The following is a 19,986-nucleotide window of genomic DNA, read 5'->3' on the forward strand; positions in this document are numbered from 1 at the left end:
CAGCAGAGAACGAAGCTGGGTTTCAAACCCACACCCATCTGGCACCAGAATCTTCAGTCATGGTTCTCAACTCACCTTGCCTGGAGCACAGACCCTCTGGGTTCAAGAGGGTGGAGGGGCCTTTCTGGAGGTACAAATGGGCACCCATGCCTAGCCCTGCACCCAAGTGGGGAGACCCTTACCCTGGCAAGGTTTACCCAACAAGGGAAGGAGGTCGGGCCCTGAACCCAGAGCCCTTGCCCCACACCCAGTCCATGCCCCAGGCACCTTGGGAATTGGCCAGCCAGGCCCCAACACGTCTCCACCACTTCCTGCCAGGCAGGCTTCTGCAGGGAAAGGATGTATGAGGAGGCAGAGAGGGGACAGAGGCCCCCATCCCCTCCTCACTGCTCCCCCATCAATCCCGTTTGTCTGGCTAGCACCCACCTTCTCTCCAGGGCCACTTCACCAAAGCCACGATGCCAACAGAACGCCCACAGGACAAGTCAGTCCTGCCCAGGAGTCTCTCCTCATGCCTGAGGACAGCATGTAGACCCCCGAGCAGGCCCTCGGGCTCTCCACTGACGGCCACCAGCCGCCTCTCAAGTCAATACCACTGCTCAGGGCTCCGACAAGAGGAGCTGCTCACATCACACCTTCAGGCCCTGGTTCAAGCTGTCAGTACTACTTCCTCCAGGAAGTCCTTCCTGGCCTGCTCCCTCCAAGGCCCCAACCGGCTCCCACCTTCTGCCCCAGATAGGGGTTCTTGATCCCTATCTGAAACCCCAGCCCCCATGAGCTACCTTCACTCGGCAACAGTAATGGAGCACTGGAGCCCAAGTCTGACCCTTCTCTTTGTCTTCCCTTCACACCTTCAGCGGGAGACCTCAGCAAAGCCTGGCAAGGGTTTGAGGGCTTGCCTGGTCAACCTTCCAACTGCCTTGTACATGACCTATGCCTGCACACACCAGGCGAGTTCCCACCACCAGAGCTTTGCCCATGCCCTCCCTCTGGCATGCCCTCACCATTCTTTTTTCCCTCCTGAGCTCCTGCTCACCCTTTAAGACTCAGACCAGGTATCACCTCCTCTAGGAAGCCCTTCTGGCCTTGTCACGGGCTGCCACAGTTCATATGTGCCTACCCTGTGGCAGGACAATGATCAATGTCTGTGTCCAGCTCCACCAGAGCGTTGGCTGCTCCCAGAGCACATCCCTTGGGGTTTCCAGCACCCAGCACAAGCCCTGACACCAGCCGCAGGTAATCAAGAGTCCAGCTGCTAACTCCCTGCCCAGAGAATCCAGGGACAGAGGCCAGGAACAACCCCCAAAGGCAATAATGAGTCCTGTTTTGCCCACGCTGCCCACAGATCTAAGGTATGGGCGGAGCGGGGGAGGGGGGCGGGGGTGCTTTCTGCAAATGGCCAACTGGTAACCAAACCCACGTCGTTTCTAAAACTAGGGCACAGGAGAGAAACGGGAACAGCAGAATTGTCCCCAAATAGAACTGTGGCTCATCTGGTTCCAGGGCCTTCGGGAACACCTGGCAGGGATGGGGGTGGGGATCACAGGTGGCTGCTCCCAAGCCTCCAAAGGCCACGCTACAGTTTGGAGGGCAGGAAGGTCAACATCACCGCAGTCACTGCTGACACCCGGCCTACTTGCCTCAGGTCAGTCCAAAGCCTGGAAGTTGGTGTTCCTCTCCCACTTACCCCCACCTAACTACCGGGTGCTCCCTAAACTGTCCTACCTCTGAGACTTTGCTCACATGGGTCCTCTGCCTGGAATGCTGTGCCTCCTTCCTGCCAGTCAGAAACCTGCCCATCCTTGTAACCATAACCACTAGCTGGGTACTTCCTATAAGCCTGGCGCAGGCGGGCATTTGGGGGGAAATGAGCTTATCCAGTCCTCCCAACTGCCCAGCGAAGAAAAGACCCCCGCCCCCATCTCATAGATAAGGAAATTGTGGCTCAATAAGAGAAGCCATTTGCCCAGGACACACAGCACAGGAGGCAGATGGAACAGGTGATGTGGAGGGACCTGGGTGTCAGCAGCCACGGGGCACCCAGAAGGTCTGGCTGGGCCCGGTTCAGCCTCCTAGACGGGCCGAAGCTTGAGAACTTGGCAAAACTCAGGGACAAAATGCACAGGGCACAGCCCCGCCAGCCCAGATAGAAGAGGAGCCCCTCTCCCCTCTCCCTAGGGTGGCTACTGATGGATACTTTGATGCGATAGAACTATCTCCCCACAACATGCACAAACCCACCGCACAGATGAGAAAACTGAATCCCAGAAGGAAACAGTTGCCCCGTCTGGAAAGTGGGATGTGCCCCAGGAGCTTTCTAGCTGTGACATCCCCCTGTGGCCTGGTGGATGCTACTTCCCTCCTCCGAGTCTCCGTCTTCCTATCTGGAGAATGGGATTGTCAATCCTTTCCTCTTCAAGTTGATCCGAATTATAACAAAATAGCGGCTAACATTTACTGAGGGTGTGCTATGTGCCGGCTTTGCTGAGGACATCAGGCACCTCACTTGATCCTTAGAACAAGCCCGTAACGCGGATACTGTCATTAGGCCCATTTTTTCAGGTAGGGAAGCTGAAGCACAGAGAGGTGAACTGACTCGCCAAAGTCACAGAGCTTGTGGGTGACAGCAGTTGGAGGTGCAGAAGCCCTGGGGTTGGAGGCAGGCGGCTCCCCAGAGAAGTCTCCTGGCCTCTCTGTCCTGAGAGGAATGCCTAGCAGGGGCTGAGGGAGGGTCAGGGGTCAGACAGGAGGCAAAGAAGGGCCCAGCCTGGATGAGGCAGGGTAGACCCATGGTGTTCATGGGGCCCTGAGTCCAAATCCATGTACTGCGTGACCTTGGGCAAGTCTCTGCTTGTCTGAGACTCGGTTTCCTCTCTGGTGAAACAGGGCCAGAACTGATGCCTTGCAAGACACTGTGAGGACTAGGTATGAGGACGAGGACAAGCACTCGCAACCGAACACGGGCTCAAGCATGTGCTGAGGGAGCCGATGACTTTTGAAGGAACCCCAGGGGCTGGTCGCTTTTCCCTCAGGATCACGGTTACATCTGGTTCTCCACTCAGAAGCTGTGGGAACGTGGGCACAATCCGCCCCTTCTCAGCTCTGCCAGCCTTCCAGGCCACGTGACCTTAGACAAGTCACTTCGCCTCTCTGAACCTCCAAATCCTTTCTTGGGGCTGTGAGAGAGGGGTTCTGGCCTCAGGAGATTGGGGGTTCTTGGCAGTGGGGGCGGGGTTCAGTCCCGTCAGCTCAAGCGGAGAGAGCAGCTGGGGTGAGCCTGAGCTTGAGGCCTCAGTTTCCCCATCTGCCTAGCCGTGCTGGGGGGTACTCAAAGGTGACTGTGGAAAGTGCTTTGTAAACTGTAAAGTGCGGCACCCTTGGGGTGATGATTATCGCCTTACTGCCTGAGAGGCAAAAAGAATCCTATGACTTGCTGTCTAAGGCAGAATGTGTCAGAGCCATGAGGGAGGGCAGAGAGTGGCAGCGGGGTGCAGGGGAGGGAAGAACGGAGTTGGGTGGGGGGACAGAGGGTGGTCACTAAGAACTTTCTGGAGGCAGAGGCATCTTAGCCGCCTCGGCAAGTTTCGAGACGGCAGACCACTGGGCAGCGGGCCCACAGAGGCAAGGCACGGAGGCTGGACAGCTCGGGCACACAGGAAGACAGCCAACGGTTCAGAAAGACTAAGGGGTCACCCGAGTGAAAGGAAAATGTAGGAGTGACCGGGGTGGGGCTGGGAAGAGCTCACCTCCAGGAGCCCTTGCTGTGGAGCCCGGGCCCACCTGGCCTCTCTCTGAGCCACAGCTCCTTCCCCACAGAAAGCACTGGGGCAATAACAGCTCCTGCCTCTCAGGCCAAGCAGACAAAGGGGCAAAGCACCCACGGCTCCATCAATGGTCACCTTCACAGAGAGAGACCCATTCAGTGAGGAGGCCTTCAATGCCAGGGATTAGGACACTGGGAGGCCTTGACACGTCACAGATGGGCAAGTCACAGGTCAGCTGAGGCAGGAGCCGGGCTCAGGGAGGCTAGATGGCGCTGGTGGTTTCCAGTCTACCCAGTCACAAAACTTATCTGTTTCTGGTTAACCATCCCCTCAGCCACGTCCCGTAGGACAAGGCTGCCACAGATACAGGTGCCCAGACTCAGCCCCAGGGATTCCCTGATCAATTGGCCCGCATTTCCCGTCCCGAATTCCCACCTCGTCAGGGGATTACCTTCCTAATCACAGAAATATTAAGCACTTACTGTATGCAGGCTCTGTGCCAGAGCAGACACACATTAGCTCATCTGATCCTCACACCCCCTTATCAGAGCTGGCACCGGCCCTGTCGTCCCGTTTCAAAGACAGGGAAACTAGGGCTCCAAGCGATTGCTGTCCCACAATCCCACACAGCAAACGGCAGAATCAAGATTCGAACCCAGAACTGAGTGGCTCCAAGAGCCTTGCTACTTCTACTCCATGCCATGAGCAACCATTGAGCACCCATGAGATGCCAATCCGGGCAGCTGGGGGCCCCCTGCAAGATCCGATACTCCAGATCTGAGTAGAGATCCATCAGCCAGAACCAGAAGCCCCGAAAGTCAGGATCGCCTGCCCCCAGCAACATACCAACCCTAAACCTTGGGAGAGATTTCAGGAAAGCTGGGTGCACACTCCGTGGGAATCAGATGCTACAAGTCACCCAGCCGCCAGAAGCCTGGGCTCACACTTTACCGTGCTGGGCGACCGTGGCCTCAGCCCTTGGCCCCTCTGAGCCTCAGTTTGCTTTTCTGTGTAACAGGAACAAAAGTTCTGTCCACGCCAGGCTGGGGCAAAGGATAGAATGGGCCACCTTGCTATGACCTGGCTGGAGAGGGCACAACATGAGGACATCCACATCAGATACACTGAAAGACGGGGCAGCAAATCCGGGCAGGCCAGGAGAAGGCAATCAGGTCTGCCGAGGCCTAGTTTTCTGACACCATCCGAACGTGACTTCCACTCCTAGCACCAGGAGTCCATCTCTGTTGGCCTCGCAGCCCAGTGGGTCTGAGGACTCGCAGGACTCATTCCCGCAGTCTCAAACAGCCTACATGCATGCTAAGAAGACTCAGTCATGCCTGCCCTGGAGAACTCCCTGGCCAGGATCCCCATCACAGAGCCTCAGCGAGGGAAAAGTTCTCACTGCACAGAGGAGGAAACTGAGGACCGGGGCAGGAGGGAACTTGGCCAAGATCATCTGCTTCTCCTCTCCTTTAGCTCCTCATTTTATTCTGGAACTCCTCTGGTTAGTCTATGGGGAGGAGAGGAACTGAGGCCCAGGTTAGAGAGGAGTCACTTGTTCAAAGTCCTATAGCAAGGAGGGGGAGAAATGGGGGGTTTTGCTTCCACCTCTGGGATCCTCCCCAGTCATCTGTCCCTGGACTCCTCCCCACCCAGGCTGTCCTGTGGGAAGGGGCAGGCTGGCTGAGTCGGGAGAGCCCTGGATCAAAAGACAAGAGATGTGCATTTTTCTCCCAGCTTGGATAATATGTCCTGGGTCTTTCTGGCCTCAATTCCCCCATCTGTGAAAAGAGAAGGTCAGAACAGATCAGGAATGACAAACTCATGGCACACGTACAACATGCTCTACTCCTCTGCCAATGGCAGACATTACTAATCTCCCCCAGCACTCATTCCCATGAAGCCAAGACTTGGCCTCAGAATGCTTCTCAGCACAGCAGTGCAGGCCTGGGCCATCCTAAGGGTGGGTAACATCTGAGCCCCCACAAGGGAGGGCAAGGGAGAAAGACGTCACAGTCACTGAACATCCAGTAGATTCAAGTCACTGGGAGAAATTAGTGGATTTCATTTTCACAAGGGAGGTGTGCGAGGCTGATGCTCAGAGAGGCTAAGCGCCTTGCCTTTGGACACACAGTGGGAACGGGGCCTTGAACACAAGGAAGCATGTACTGGACCTACCTTTCCAGAACTGTGATGCAGAGCCAATGGCCAGGTAAAGGCAGGTACAATCTCATCCCAATCTCCCTTTGGCCTTACTAAGTGTAAGCCCCATGCCCATTTCACAGCTTCAGAAACTGATTCGCAGGGAGGGGCTGTTAGCTGCCAGACGAGGAAGGACTTGAGTAGCGTCTGGTTCTTCCCCATCTCTGTTTATCTAGTTAATGTGTGCTGAATGCTTTATTTTGGTCCTTGTGGGACATCCTAGGAGCCATGACTCATACTATGCCACTTCACCGATGAGGAAACTGAGGTGTCCCAAAGGAAGTACCCCTCCCCCCCACCAAGTGGCTTGAGTGGAAACCAGAGTGGTTTACCGTGGAGATAAGGCGATAGTGGAGGGGAAGTAAAGGGCTGTAGAGACCCAAGGGAGACAGAGGTGTGGGGGCCACACGACCTGGGCAGGAAGTGGCTTCTCCCCTCTGGGTCTTGGTATTTACATCTGGAAAATGGACCAATCTCAGGTAAGGCAGGCTTTCTCAAAGTGGGGCCGAGCTAGACCCAATAAATGCTCTCCCCAGTTCAGCCTCCTCACACAGCAAGGGCAGAGCAGGACTCAAATCACCCAGCACATGGGTGGCCTTGTCTGTGAATATCCCTTCCTAGGCCATGCCTGCCCAGACCAGCCCCTTCAGACTCTGTGAGCTCATCCACTTAAGGCCTTCATGACACAGCGGGTATGGCCCGACCCACTGGGCCCACCGACCCACCCAGTGTAACGTCACTCAAGGCAGGTCCCCTTTCCTACGCACCTACTGGCACCAGGCACTGGGGCCATATAGCCCTCCTTTAATTGTCACCTGATAGGGAGATATTTATTGTCCCCATTTTCGAGACAAAGAAAGCATAACTCTCGGAAAGATACAGTAAATGACCCAAAGATGCACAACGAGTGGAGACAGAACATGAACGCAGACCTGACTCCTGAGCCCTTATCATACCTTTGGTCTCCAGCTGACCCCTGCCTGCTCCCTGCCCCACTCCCAGCCTCCAGCCACCCTCTCTTGTCTTCCTACCAGTGAACTCCTACTCCACTCTCAAAGCCCAGCCTCAAATGCCTCCTCCTCCTGACTCCTGATCTAGGCCCTCACAGAATACTTGGAGTCCAGCCCCACAGATCTATTTCTACCAGATGCCTTGGCCAGCTCTGTACCCCTGGCCTCCAACATGGGTCTGTTCACACAGGGGACACGAATTAGCCCCTTGTGTGAAGATGAAGGTCAAACTCCTCCCCAAAGCCTACACAGCCCCATATGGTCCAGCCCTGCTGATAACACCCACCCCCATTTCACCTCTCACCCACTCTCCTTAACTCTCTGTGCTCCAGACTCAGAGGTTTTTCCCACTGTTTCTCCATAACAACACACACTCCCCCACCTCAGGGCCTTTGCACATGCAGTTCCCTCTGCCTGGCAAGCCCTTCTCCTAGCTCCATGCCTGGCCAACTCCTACATGTTTCCTTCAAGATTCCTCTGCACCCCACGCCTCTCTCTCTCTCTCTGGGCCCGTATCACATCTGTGATTATATATTAATTTATTTGGCAACTTGTTTGATACTTGGCTCACTCTCTACACTCAAATATCTGGGAGACCAGGGACCCGTTTGCAATTCTGCAGCAAGGACTTATCCCGGTTGACTACTCTCCACAACCCCAGGGGCCCTGGGAAGTGTCTGAACGGAAGGGGAGAAAGGGCACTATCTCTCCTTAACTTGGAGCAAACTGTTGCTCTCCCTCAGCACCACCTCCTGGACGCCTCCTCGTGCCTCCTACAACTCTCACTACTAATCCCATCACCACACCGCTCAGCCTGAGTTTGAAACTCCTGGTTATTAGCAGATGCTCATACAGGGTCATGGATGTTTGCATCGAGGCAGGTTTGAGAAAATGAGGTCATTTGAGGACCAGGGGGCTGGGGTGGGGGGGCATTGTCAGCAGGTCACTGAGCCACCCCCTCCCTGGCTCCTGGGGCTTGGCGGAGACAGACATCCCCCCACCCCTCCCAGGTCACAACCAGGGAAGAAGCAAAAGAAGGCACTGCGCGTGAGCTAGGGAGAGTTCATGCTCCAGGAAGAGGTGGGCAGTGGAGGACAGAGCCAGGGAGCCTTCCTGGGAGAGGCGGGCCTGAAGCTAAACCTTCAAGAGCAAGAACAGATAAGCAGCTCATGGAGGAGAGGACAGTCCTGGCAGGGACACCTTCAGGAGGAAAAGCCCAGGGGCCACACAGGAGGGCCTAGGCAGGCAGTCAGCTGAGAGAGGTGACACACTGCAAGTCACTTCCCTGGGTGGAAAGACCACATCACCAAAAGGACCTCGTGGCTTCCACACAGTCACTCATCAGTACAGTCTTTTCCGACACTGTTGTGTGCCTGGTCCCGTACTGGCAAACCCCTGCTCCCCCAACAACGGCGGGGTGCAAGGGCGGCCAGGCTGGGGTCTCTGAAGTGTAGACCCAGCTTCAAGATGTGTGGGCTTGGCCAACTCACTTCCCCTCTCCAAGCCTCAGTTTCTCCATTGGGCCGATTTTATACTCAACAAAACTGAGGCCTGAGGAGGCAGTGAGTTGCTTAGGGTCACACAGCTGCCGGATGGCAGGACTGTACGGGACCTGTTTCTTTCTCCAGGGGTTATGAAGTGGCTTTTCGGACACCAATCCATCCTCTTCTGGAGACGAGCCCCACTAGGGCCAGCGCCCTCGGCCCCCACCCATTTTAGGCGACTCATCCAGCGAAGCGCTCATTTAGGGAGCACCAACTACACACCAGGCTCCTGCATGGTGAAGTACGTACACGCTGTCCCCCTTCCATGCGGGGACCCAGAGGGGCAGTCCCTTGGCCCGGGTCACCCAGCGAGCCAAGAAGCCTTGGTGTCTCGTCTGCCTAGCCAGGAGGCTGAGGCTGACAAAAGGGTCAGTGACAGGACCAGCCTGGCCTATTCTCGAAACCAAGCCCGATCTCAGCGGCACTGTGGCTGGGCCTGGACTCACCCCAGGTGACCCAGGGACCACTGCCCCAGTTGTAGAGGTCCTGAAGCTCAGGAAGCCTCATCTGAGGTCACGCACTTGCTCTGCCCACTCTGCCATCAGCCTAAAGGCCCCAGAGGCGGAACTGATACCCCACAGGTGAGCTTCTTCTGTTCACCCCCAACCCTCCAGCAGCCCAGTAGTCCCAGCCAGACCCACCTGCCACTGATCAGGACCCCCAGATCAGAGAAGGTAAGCAGTTGTTTGACCACACAGAGCAGGGCAAGTGGTGGCCCCTTTGGGGACTCAAACCCACCCCTAACCGAAGCCCAGGCAGGCAGATGGACCGGGCCTGGTGGAGAAAACCCAAAACTTTTGCCAACTTCTGAGCAGGCAGGCGGCTGGGTCTGCCAGGGGCGAGGCTGGGGGGCTGGGGGTAGCGAGGACCAACAGCGTGGCCCAGTCCCTTCCAGGCCGGCGGCACCAGGCCCAACCCAAAGCCCCAGGAGTATAGGGAAGTCCTGGTGCCCCGGCCGGAGCCCCTGGCTTGGCGCCCCCAGGCCCACCCTGTCCGCCCCCTCTCCACCTCCCATCCCCGGCCGGGGGCGCCAGGCCCCGCAGCCGCGGCCAGAGGCGGCGCCGACAGGCTCAGATTTCAGATTTGGCCTAGACCCGGCCGGGGGGCTCGGCCCGGCTCCCGCTCTCAGGGGGCTCGTAGGGGAAGGGTGAGTCGGCGGTGGTCCCCGCGCGGACAGGACCCCTGAGCCCCCCGCCCAGCCCCCTCCCCCGCGGCATCACAACAAAAGGCCGCGCCGGGCAGGTCCCCGCGCGCCCGCCCAGCGCTCCGGGATCGCGGCTCGGACCCGGGGGCGGAGGCTGGAGGGGTGGACAGGAGCCCCCGCGGCTCCGCGACCCAACGCCACGGTGGTCCCGCGCGGGGGTTCCCTCATGCCGGCCGGGACTGGGGGCCAGCGGACGGGCGGGGGGCGCTCACCTGGGCCGGTCGGCAGGCGGGCGCACCGGCAGACAGACGCACGGGAGGGCGGACCGCCGGACGTCCAGGGGGTCGGGCAGACGGCGGCCTTGGCCGCTCCGGCTCCCAGGCCGGAATGGATTCCGGGCCGGGAGAGACAGATCGAGAGAGAAAGGGAGGAGGAGAGGAGGAGGCGGCGGCCCGGGGAGGGGAAGAGGAGGGAGGGAGCGCGCGAGCAGGGAGGAGGGGCCCGGCAGGCCGCCGGGAGGAGGAGGAAGGAGGAAGCGTGCGGGGACCGATTCCCCGCCGGTGACCTAGGAGAGACCCACACGCGGGTCCCCCACCCACTGGAGCCAGGGGTCCGGGAGGGGCAGGGCAGGGGGCGGAGGCACAGAAACCCTGCCCCCACCCCGCCGGGTGAGAGCGCCCCGCCCTGTGAGACCCCAAAATGCCCTCCCCAACTGCCCCCAGTCGACCCACCCTATTTACCCCAAATCCACCTCTTTTCGCAATTACGGGTAATGATAATAATCATGTTAGCACTGATGGAGCCCTCACTCCTGGCCAGACACCATGCTAATGGCCAGGTCGACTTTAGGCTCTATTCCTAACAACACCTAGGCTGGGGGGGGGCTGATGATTATCCCCATTTTACAGATGAAGAAACTGAGTCACAGAGAAAGAAGTCACCTGACAAGAACCAGGCCTTGGACCCTGGCCTTGACCTGTGTTTCCCAAAGTAGGGACGGGGGCTGGAGGCACCGTGTGGGGAAGAGCAACATTTATTTTAATAGATGTGTGTTCGTTTTAATGTGCATTGAAAAACAAAACAAAACAGTAACTAAGGCAGCTCATCAGAAGTCACTGAGTTCTGGATCTTCCTGCTTATGAGGGGGCTGAAGCTGGTATTTAGTGGCAATCACACTTCCAAGTAAATAAAGAGGCAAATTATATCTGGATGCAGGGGGCAAGGAGCTTAGCAGAAAAAGGAGACAATAAGGAAATGCTGCCTCAGGCCACAGAGGCTCCCCCAACCACTGTGCCAACCACTTTACCCCCACCGCCTCCTGGCCCAGGCTCCAGAACTGCCCTATTAGGGGTGGGCACCCCACCCTTGGCTCTTCGCTTGCCCTCCTGGAATCATGGCCTAGGGAAGGGTGGGCCTGAATCCAGTTTTAAATACCACCACCTGCTTCCTCTCTCCTCTGAAAGTTCTCCCATTTCACAGATGGGAAACTAAGGCCCAGCCAGGTCAAATAACACCAGGCCTAGGCTTCTCCTAAGAGGAGCTGGGAGGGAAAGCCTAGAATACAGGAGGCAAAGGCCTCAGAGTACAATAGAGCCTCTAAGAGATCAGGAATGAGTAAGGCCTAGAGCCAGACTGATTTGGGTTCAAATCTAGACTAGTTGCCCACCTGCTGCACCTGGTACAAATCCACCAGCTTCCCCAGCCCAGTCCCCTCACCTGTAAAACAGAAGTGAACATGGTCACAGAGGACTCCTGAGAAGGTGAGAAGGGACAAGTGTGAGGGTGGCTGAACTTGTTCTCAGCTAATGGTAGCTCTTATGGTCGGTAAACTGAGGCCAGAGAGGGAAGTGGCTGCCCGAAGTCCCACAGTAGGCCAGCAGCAGAGCCAGCACCAGAAGCCAGCCCAGGCTGGTAAAATGGCTTGCACTTGTTTGCCGGGCTGGCTTAAAGATTAACCGCAATTTCCTGGGATTCTGGGCGGGCCCCTTGCTGGAGGAGCAAGTTTCTCAGCCCTTATTCACTCCTGAAGGCCTCTCCGGGCCACACTGGGCCAGGGACAGGATATTCATCCAGTGGGTGCTGGAACCAACTCTTGGCACCCCTTGTAGGAGCTAAATGGGCTCATCTCTTTCCAACAGTTCAACGATGTCACCTTGGTAGCCTGATATTAGCCACGGTCGGTGGGAATATTTTCACCTTGGAAATAAGCAAAAAAAAAAAAAAAAAAAAGGCTTTTCTTTTCCCTGCCAGTGAGCTAATTGTTAAATATTTACAAGTACATCACATTCATCCCCAGGAGTTCAACTGAAAGTTCCGGGCCTCTTCTGGGCCTGGGATGACAGAGGGCTTTAAAAGCACAGACTTTGGACCCACATACCTGGTTTCAAGTCCCAACTCTGCCACTTCTTGTATATGTGATGTTTAGCATGCCATTTCTGTAAGCCTCGGTATGCCAATCTGCAATATGGGCTAAAGATAGTGCTTCTTTCAGAAGACTCTCATGAAAATGAAATAGGTGATATACACTTAGTATGTGAGAGCCCTCATTAGTCATACCCCTACCCACTCTCTTGGAGAGTGGGGGACGACTGGGGCAAATGTTGGCTCTCAAGCACAGATGTGGCCTTCCACCTGGAGCCATCACTGGTTTTGAGGCTTGGCTCAGAGGCTGAGGTTCTCAGGAGGCCCTTCAGGAGGATGTGGCCAGCACAATGGTTTCATTATTGAGTGTTGGAAGTGTTTGTTATTTTCAAACCACCCCTCTGGGCCTTTGCTCAGGCTGTAAGCCAGCGGAGAATACTTGCCCCATATCTCCCACTTCCCAACCCCTGCTGTTCATCAAGGTCCTGAAAAAGCGCCACCTCCTCCGGGACATGCTTCCTGACAAACCCCTGATGGAGGCACACTGCAAGTCCATCTAGGGTATGTCTGTCCCCACCCCAAGGGCAGGGACTATGGCCTGACCCGTGCCCAGCACAGAGCAGATACTGCCCAGTTGGCCGGAGAGATAGGGACATCCACAAAAGCTCAAGTTCCAACTCTCCGTTGACTGCATGACCCTGCCCTCTGAACCTCAATTTACTCATCAATATACTGGGGGAAACAACCGTACCAACTTCCATGATTATGCAGATACAAGAGTCCCACTGGTCTAGCCTGGTGGATAAGTGGCTCTTTGTGCATTATTTTGTTTAAAACCTTGTTAGTAGAACAGCAACTCATTGCTCAATACCTGCAAAGTATTCATCATCGTTAACGGACAGCAAACATTCATTGACCACCACCAGTATACAAAGCCCTGGGCCAGGCCTAGAAAGCCACGAGGACAATCTCCCAACCCAAAGCACCCAGCAAATGACAGATATTATGGATATCAACATGTTATGTCTCTGGAAACCTCCTCATCCCTCTGACACCCAACCTGAGTCAAAGCTACACAGAGGACAGGGTGGAAGGTGTGGGGCGGGGCCTGGCTCTGCACGACTGGCGACAGTCCCCTGGGTGAGACTGGTTTCCCCGCCACATGGGATCTGAGGCACCACCCCCCACCAGTAACTCTGACTCAATGGCCTGTTTGCCACGCCCACCCCCAGCCCAGCTCACCCTCTGACAGCCTCAGCGACAGCGACTGGGAAGCTGACCCGTCACAGACTCTCCGCGGGAAATTCCAGACCAGCCCTGTCATTCCCCAGAAGGTCTACTACAAGTTGTCTGTTCAAAACCACTGGGCTCAGTGTGAAAGAATAGGGTGGAAGAGTAGGCAGGCTCTAGCTTGAGGCTGTGGAGTGGGCTTGGCACCTTCCGTGACACTGCACTTTACAGTTTACACAGAGATGCCCAGTTCTTCAGTGCCTCAGCCTGATCTGGCCCTTGCCAGCCACTCGGGCCTCCTACGCAGGTCCTGGTGGCCTTCCCTCCTTGTCAAGCCTGCCTCCCTGCAGCCACTCCGTCAGAGCTGATCATTCCACCCGGAGGCCTCGTACCTGCTGGCCCCTCTGCCGGCAATGCTCTCCATGCCCTAGTGCCTGGCCAAGCCTTACTCTTCCGTCCTCTGGCCACTCAGTATTTACCAAGCATCTACCGAGCATCTAGGTGCTAGGGTCTGTGCTGGGGGCTGGGGATGCAGCGGGGAGCAAACCAAGTCTGGTCCCTGCCTTGGAGTTGCTCACAGCCTCGGGGAGAGGCGAGTGGGACCCGCACACTGGGCATGGTGATGGAGCAAGCGCTGGGGGCTGGAGGGGCCCAGGGGAGCCCCCCAGCATGTGTAATGCTATACTCTTCTATGGAGAGTGTAGGAGCCTGAGGAGAGATGGTGTTCCAGGCAAAGGGAACAGCATGAACAAAGACACAGGCCCAAACCACTGCTGTGTTTGGAACTATGGCCGCGGCAGCGCTGATGGAGCACGTGATGGGAGCTGGAGTTGGGGAAGTGAGGTGGGAAGTGTGGCTGGGGTGAGCCCCGAAGATCCCTGAACGCCAGGCTTGGCTTCTATCTATCTCAGAGGCCCCGGGGAGCCATGGAGGGTCGTAGGCAGAGAAGGGCTTGAGGAGATATGCGATCACTGAGTGGGAGACAGATTGAGGGGTGGGGAGGAGCAGTCTGGAGGCCTCTGTGCTGACGGCAGCCACGGCTGAGCCAGTTAAAGCCAGGTCCCTGGCTTACCTGGTGTGTGTGCACCGGAGTTCCAGGGAGTCGGGCCAGCCCAGCCTGAAGGCATAAACACGGGACACTAGAGAAGCGTGCCTCGCCCCAGGAGAGTCAGAAGGACTAGGAGCAGGTGAGCCTGTTCTCCCTCAGAGGCCAGCGGCCAGGAGTGTGGCCAATCTCCAGCATGTTCCTCCAGCATCCACCCACCTTCCAGCCAAGGGAAGCGGGTGGAGCCCAAGCAAACCAAGGTGTTAACCACTGAGTGCAGCCCCACACAATCAAAATCCTCTCAGCCCCACCTTCTGTGTGTGCACGGCCAATTCACAGACGGGAAGCCTGAGGTTCAAATGCTTCTCTGTCCAGCCCAGGGTCTGGTGACAGGACAGGGGATGTCACAGGCAGAAAAGACCTACCCATGTGAAGAGAAGGGAGGCACCTGGCCCCACCAGGCTCCTGTGAAGGCCAAGAGCCAAGAAACTCAGCCACACACCTCACCACTCTCTTCAGGCCACGGTGGAGGACCAGAGAAGGACAGACACTCTCCCAAGGTCACACAGGGCATCTCTGGCAGGCAGGCCCCGCTGCAGCCCAGGCCTCCTTCCACCATGTCTCAGAATGTTTGTGAGAAAAGATGAAAAGAGCCGGGCCCTTGATCCGCCTGGCCTGGCAGGAGGGCAGAGGGCAGGGAGGAAATCTGCAGCCAGAGCTGTGACCCCACAGATCAGAGGGGGTTAGAAGCCTGCTGAGCAGACAGGAGACGGCCTGCAACAGGAGGGCTTCAAAGAATACTTGTAAAAATAATCATCATAGCACCAGCTCACTGTCACTGTGCACAGAGCTTCCTGCCCAGTGCTCCGTTCTGGGGCTCTGTGTGTACTTCTTTGTTCTTCACAGCACTATGGGGTAGGAGCTACTGCTATCCCCATTGTACAGATGAGGAAACTGAGGCTCAGTGAGGGGACATGCCACCGTGAGGGAGTGCAGGACCTCGAATGCAAACCCAGGCAGAATTCAAGCCCCTCTGAGAATGATACTCTGGCGGTTCTGTCCTGCCCAGACCTTCTGTGAGCCTTGGCCTTCACAGCCTTCACCTATTTCACATCCAGAAGGGAGAGGTGGGACACATGGAGCCTGGCCCAACTGCTGATCTCCACCCCAGTCCCCTCCCCGAGCCTCCATTTCCACCTCATCTCCAAAGGCTCCCAGGCTTGTTGGAAAGACGGACTGTAGCAATGTTTTGTGGGAGGGCTTTGAAAAGTAGATACCAAAGAAGCAAAAATGTTAATACCATACTCCGCCTTCAAGGAGGGGAGCATAACTCCTCCGTTCCTTAGTGACTTCCTTCCTTCCAAGGAGGACAGCATGGAAGGTGGGGCAGGGAGGTAACTTTGCAGTAGAGAAACCCAACAAACATTGCCTCAGCCAGGTGGTCAAGGTTGACATCAACAGGGATAAATCATGGTGATAACATGTGCCCTTGATAAGATGTGATGAGAACAACACTTCACCTCTGTGGTCTTCTTCCCAGGAATCCATAATCCCAATGTAACCATGAGAAAAACATCAGACACATGCCAGTAGAGAGATAATTCTACAAATATTAGCTCACCCGTTCTCCTTAAAACTGTCAAGGTCATCAAAAGCAAAGAAAGTCTGAGAAATTGTTACAGCCAAGAGGAGCCTAAGGAGGAGACACGATGATTAAATATAATGTGGCATCTGGGGCGCCTGGATGGCTTAGTAGGTTAAGCATCCGACTTTGGCTCAGGTCATGATCTCATAGTTCATGAGTTCAAGCCCCATATCAGGCTCTCTGGTGTTCCCCCTCCCCCCCATCCCCACCGCCGCTCCCCTGCTGGCTCGTGTGCACACGTGCACTCTCTCTCTCAAAATCAATAAACTTGAAAAAGAATGTTTTAAATAAATAAATAAATAAATAAATAAATAAATAAAATGGGGCATCCTGGATGGGATCCTAGAACAGAAAAGGGAAATTAGGGAAAAACTAAGGAACTCTGAGTGAAGTGTGGACATTAGTTAATAATAATATACCACTATTGTTTCATTAGTTGTAAGCAATGTACCATACCAATGCAAGAGGTTAACAATAGGGGTATATGCCACATTATGTTCTAGAGCCAGAAAAAAGAAAAAAAGGGGGTCTTAGGACAGGCAGGAAGCCAAGAAAGTGGTCTCTAAACATTTCCTTCTAAAGCTGGGGAAACTGAAGACTGAAGAACGGAAGGGACTTGCCCAAGGTCATACCGCAAGTTTATGACAGCCTGGACTAGGATAAAAGTTTCTTGATGTCACAAGAATTTATTAAATGTCTACTGTATACAGTGCACCAGCCTATGTCCTTGTCATGGTGAAGGTGGGTTGAGAGGTTCAAAGATTTGTCCTTGGCTCAGCGACTTCTTTGGGCCAGGTGTCCAAGGACACAGACCCTGCCCCTTGGGGACTCTCAAATCAGAAGGGGAAACAGACGCTGAAATATCCTGAGCTAGAGGGCCAGGAGCCATGAACTTCCATGACCGAAGGATCCAGCCCCACCATCTGCAACCCGTGGGACTTTGCGAGGCCTCACTCTGCTGCTGGTGATGTCGAACACCTGGTGATTGATTGTACCAACTACCAGTGACGCTGAGAGATTCCAATAAAGTGTCAAGGCTGAGAGGTAGCTAGCACGGTGCCTTGCGCACTGCACAGACTCAATGAACGGTGATTCCTTCCGTCTATTTTTTTAATGTTTATTTATTTTTGAGAGAGAGTGAGTGCAAGTGGGGGAGGGGCAGAGAGAGAGGGAGACAGAGGATCCAAAGCACGCTCTGTGCTGACATCAGAGAGCCCGACGTGGGGCTCCAACTCACAAACCATGAGATCATGACCCAAGCCGAAGTCGGACACTCAACCGACTGAGCCGCCCAGGCGCCCCGTTTCCATCTGTTTTTAAGTTCAGTCTGAGGGCTGGAGGAGCTGAGAGAGGTAGACATTTCTCAGCTTGCCTAGATGGGGGTTTCTCCGGGAGGCGCCCAGATGAGGGACATTTAGGTTGGGTCTTGAAGGATAGGAAAGGGTTTGCCAGGCAAAGAGGAAGTGGAAACTGTGGCCCAGGCTTCCGGAATTCACTGTCTGGTCTGGCAGAGAAAGAGACGTCAGGGCATTTCCACACGACAGGACTTCCTCTGGCCTCTCCCTGGGCTTTGGGGCTCACCACTACCTGAGCGGACGGCACAGGCAGCAGGGGATGGGCCAGGGTGGGGGCGGGCACCAGAGCCAAACGACTCCAGGACTCGGTCTGGAAACGAAACCAAGTCGTGCCTCCCACTCACCAGCTGAGTGTCGCTTATAGAACTTCCTCCTTCTGTTCCTGTTTAGGAATTACCAGGGCAGGCTCTGTGGTGGCTAGGGGATTGCCCCAAAGGCCAGGCCTGGAGCCTCTGGGTCCTCTCTGGCCCCTCAAAGACTCCCAGACCCTTTGTCTGGTCAGTCTCCTCCTTGTCCTATTCCTGCCCTTCAACACATCCTTTCTCCTTTCTGCCTCCGCACGTCTGCCTGTGCATAGGCTCCACCGTCTCCTCTCTCTCTGCTTGTCCAAACCCTGCTTGCCCCTGGACCCCTCCTGGAAGACTTCCACAGACACCCCTCCCCATCCTGGCCTCTGTATCCCATTCACAGGTCTCCTATATGGCAAGACTTGTGCCAGGACAGATGTAGCAGTGATGGTCCTTTGGAGCTTGGGCCTCTAATCCCTATGTCCTTGTCCGTCCATCCCGTATGCTTTGTTCACCCCCGGCGGACAGAATCGAAAACCAGGACCCCAGTCCAGTGCAGTCTCTCCACAGTGCAGCCTTAGGCATGTCCCTTCCCCTTTCTGGCCAGCATTGTTTCCATAGCTGCAGAGTGAAGAGGTCAATGACACGTCCAGGGAGCCATAAGAAATCGGCAGGAAGGATGACGAGGCCTGCCCTCACCCCGCCCTGCCAACCCCAATATAAAGCCTCCCCCTCCAAGTGGAACTCGTAAAATGCATGCACAAGGCTCCAATTCATGTGAATTTCTGGGTGGAAACAAATATGGGGGCCCAGGAAGGAGTACCCACCAGGCGGCCGCCAAACATCATTGTTAAGAGCAGCTACAGACACCTGGCTTTGAATCCTGCCTCAATAGCCCTGTGGCCTTGGGCAAGTCACTTGACCCCCCCTCACCCTCCCTTCTCTCATTTGTAAACTGAGGGGAAAGGACACACCTCCTGTGGCTCTTCAGTGATTAGCTTGACATGCGCATGTTAGATGTTTGGTAAATGGATATGTTGTTGTTGTTACTATTGGTGCAGCTGGCCCCAGATTTCATTAATAAAGTGGACAACATAGCTCTGTCTCTCAAAAATGAGTAAACGTTAAAAAAAAAATTTTTTTTAAGGGGGGGCGGGTGCCTGGATGGCTCAGTGGGTTAAGTGTCCAACTTCAGCTCAGGTCATGATCTCACGGTTTGTGGATTCAAACCCCACGTTAGGCTCAGTGCTGACAACTGAGAGCTTGGAACCTGCTGCAGATTCTGTGTCTCCCTCTCTCTCGGCCCCTCCCCTGCTCATGCTCTGTCTCTGTCTCTTAAAGATGAACAAATGTTACAAAAAATTGTTTTAAATAAAATAAAGTGGACAACGTTGGCAGCCTTAAAATTAACAATGTAGATCTATATACTTTGCCATGGAAAGAGTTCGTGCTGTATTAGTAAATTAAATTATGTTACAGTGTTAACATATAATCCCATTTCTGTTAAAAAAAAAAAAAAAGTGGGCATAGGAAAAAGAGATAAACATCAGTAGGTTTCTAACAATTGTCCCAGGGATAGAGGATCATACATGAGCTTAATCATTTTTTTCTTTTGTGCTTGTCCTTACTTCTTTAAAATTTTTTTCTTTAAAAAATTTTTGATGCTGTTTATTCATTTTTGAGGGAGACAGAGAGAGTGAGAGGAAGACACAGAATCCAAAGCAGTATCCAGGCTCTGGGCTGTCAGCAGGGAGCATGGAGCCCGACACAGGACTGGAACCCATGAACTGCAAGATCATGGCCTGAGCTGAAGTCAGTTGCTTAACCAATTGAGCCACCCCGGTGCCCACATGCTTGTCTTTACTTTTTAAGTCTTCTACAGTAAGCTCATGTTCCTAGGGCAATAGGAAGTAATACAGGTTATTTGTGACTCTGACCACAGTGGGTCTTTGCTCCCCGACTGACCTGGACACGCAGTACAAGGCCTGGTCACAGAGCTCCACAGCTCAGGGCTCCTGGGAATCTAAGTCCTCAAGGGTGAACTGGTCGTGCGCTTGACCTCTCTTCTGCCTCATGTGGGCTGGCCCCTGGAGGTGCATCTGTCTGGGATCTTGGTACTCATTTTGCTCCTGGCTCCATCTGATGAGGAAGAGAGAAACTCCCAGGGGAAGTGCCCAGTTCTCTCCCAGGACGTCCCAGAACCCCCTCTTCCCCTTCCCCCTTCGCCTTGACTCACTCTGTTTACTTCCACAAATCCTTCCTGCGGGCGGAGGCAGTAATGAGTGGGGGGGCTCTTTGGCCCTAGGCCTAGGTTTAAGGCCAAGGACACAGCCAGTGCTAGCCCAAGAGGAGCCCACAGTCCCGAAGCTTCAACTAGACTTTACCTTAGCCCTCCCCGC

At 55.1% G+C, this 19,986-nt stretch overlaps 1 protein-coding gene across 4 annotated transcripts in view; it reads right to left on the reverse strand.

Moving 5' to 3' along the window:
* Positions 1-19,571, reverse strand: part of SRC (SRC proto-oncogene, non-receptor tyrosine kinase) — a 60,050-nt gene extending 40,479 nt beyond the window's left edge. Inside the window, exon 1 of one of the 4 annotated variants that reach the window (XM_053199986.1) lies at positions 19,553-19,571. The gene's annotated coding sequence lies outside the window, so the exon portion shown is untranslated. Of the gene's footprint in view, positions 1-9,936; positions 10,182-19,552 lie in introns of those variants that run through there. The other 3 variants (XM_053199988.1, XM_027070056.2, XM_027070057.2) reach the window with 3 other exon arrangements.
* Between the last annotated feature and the right edge of the window lie 415 nt (positions 19,572-19,986).

The sequence above is a fragment of the Acinonyx jubatus genome, chromosome A3 (assembly GCF_027475565.1).
Source record: "Acinonyx jubatus isolate Ajub_Pintada_27869175 chromosome A3, VMU_Ajub_asm_v1.0, whole genome shotgun sequence".
In the NCBI taxonomy this organism is placed as follows: Eukaryota; Metazoa; Chordata; class Mammalia; order Carnivora; family Felidae; genus Acinonyx; species Acinonyx jubatus.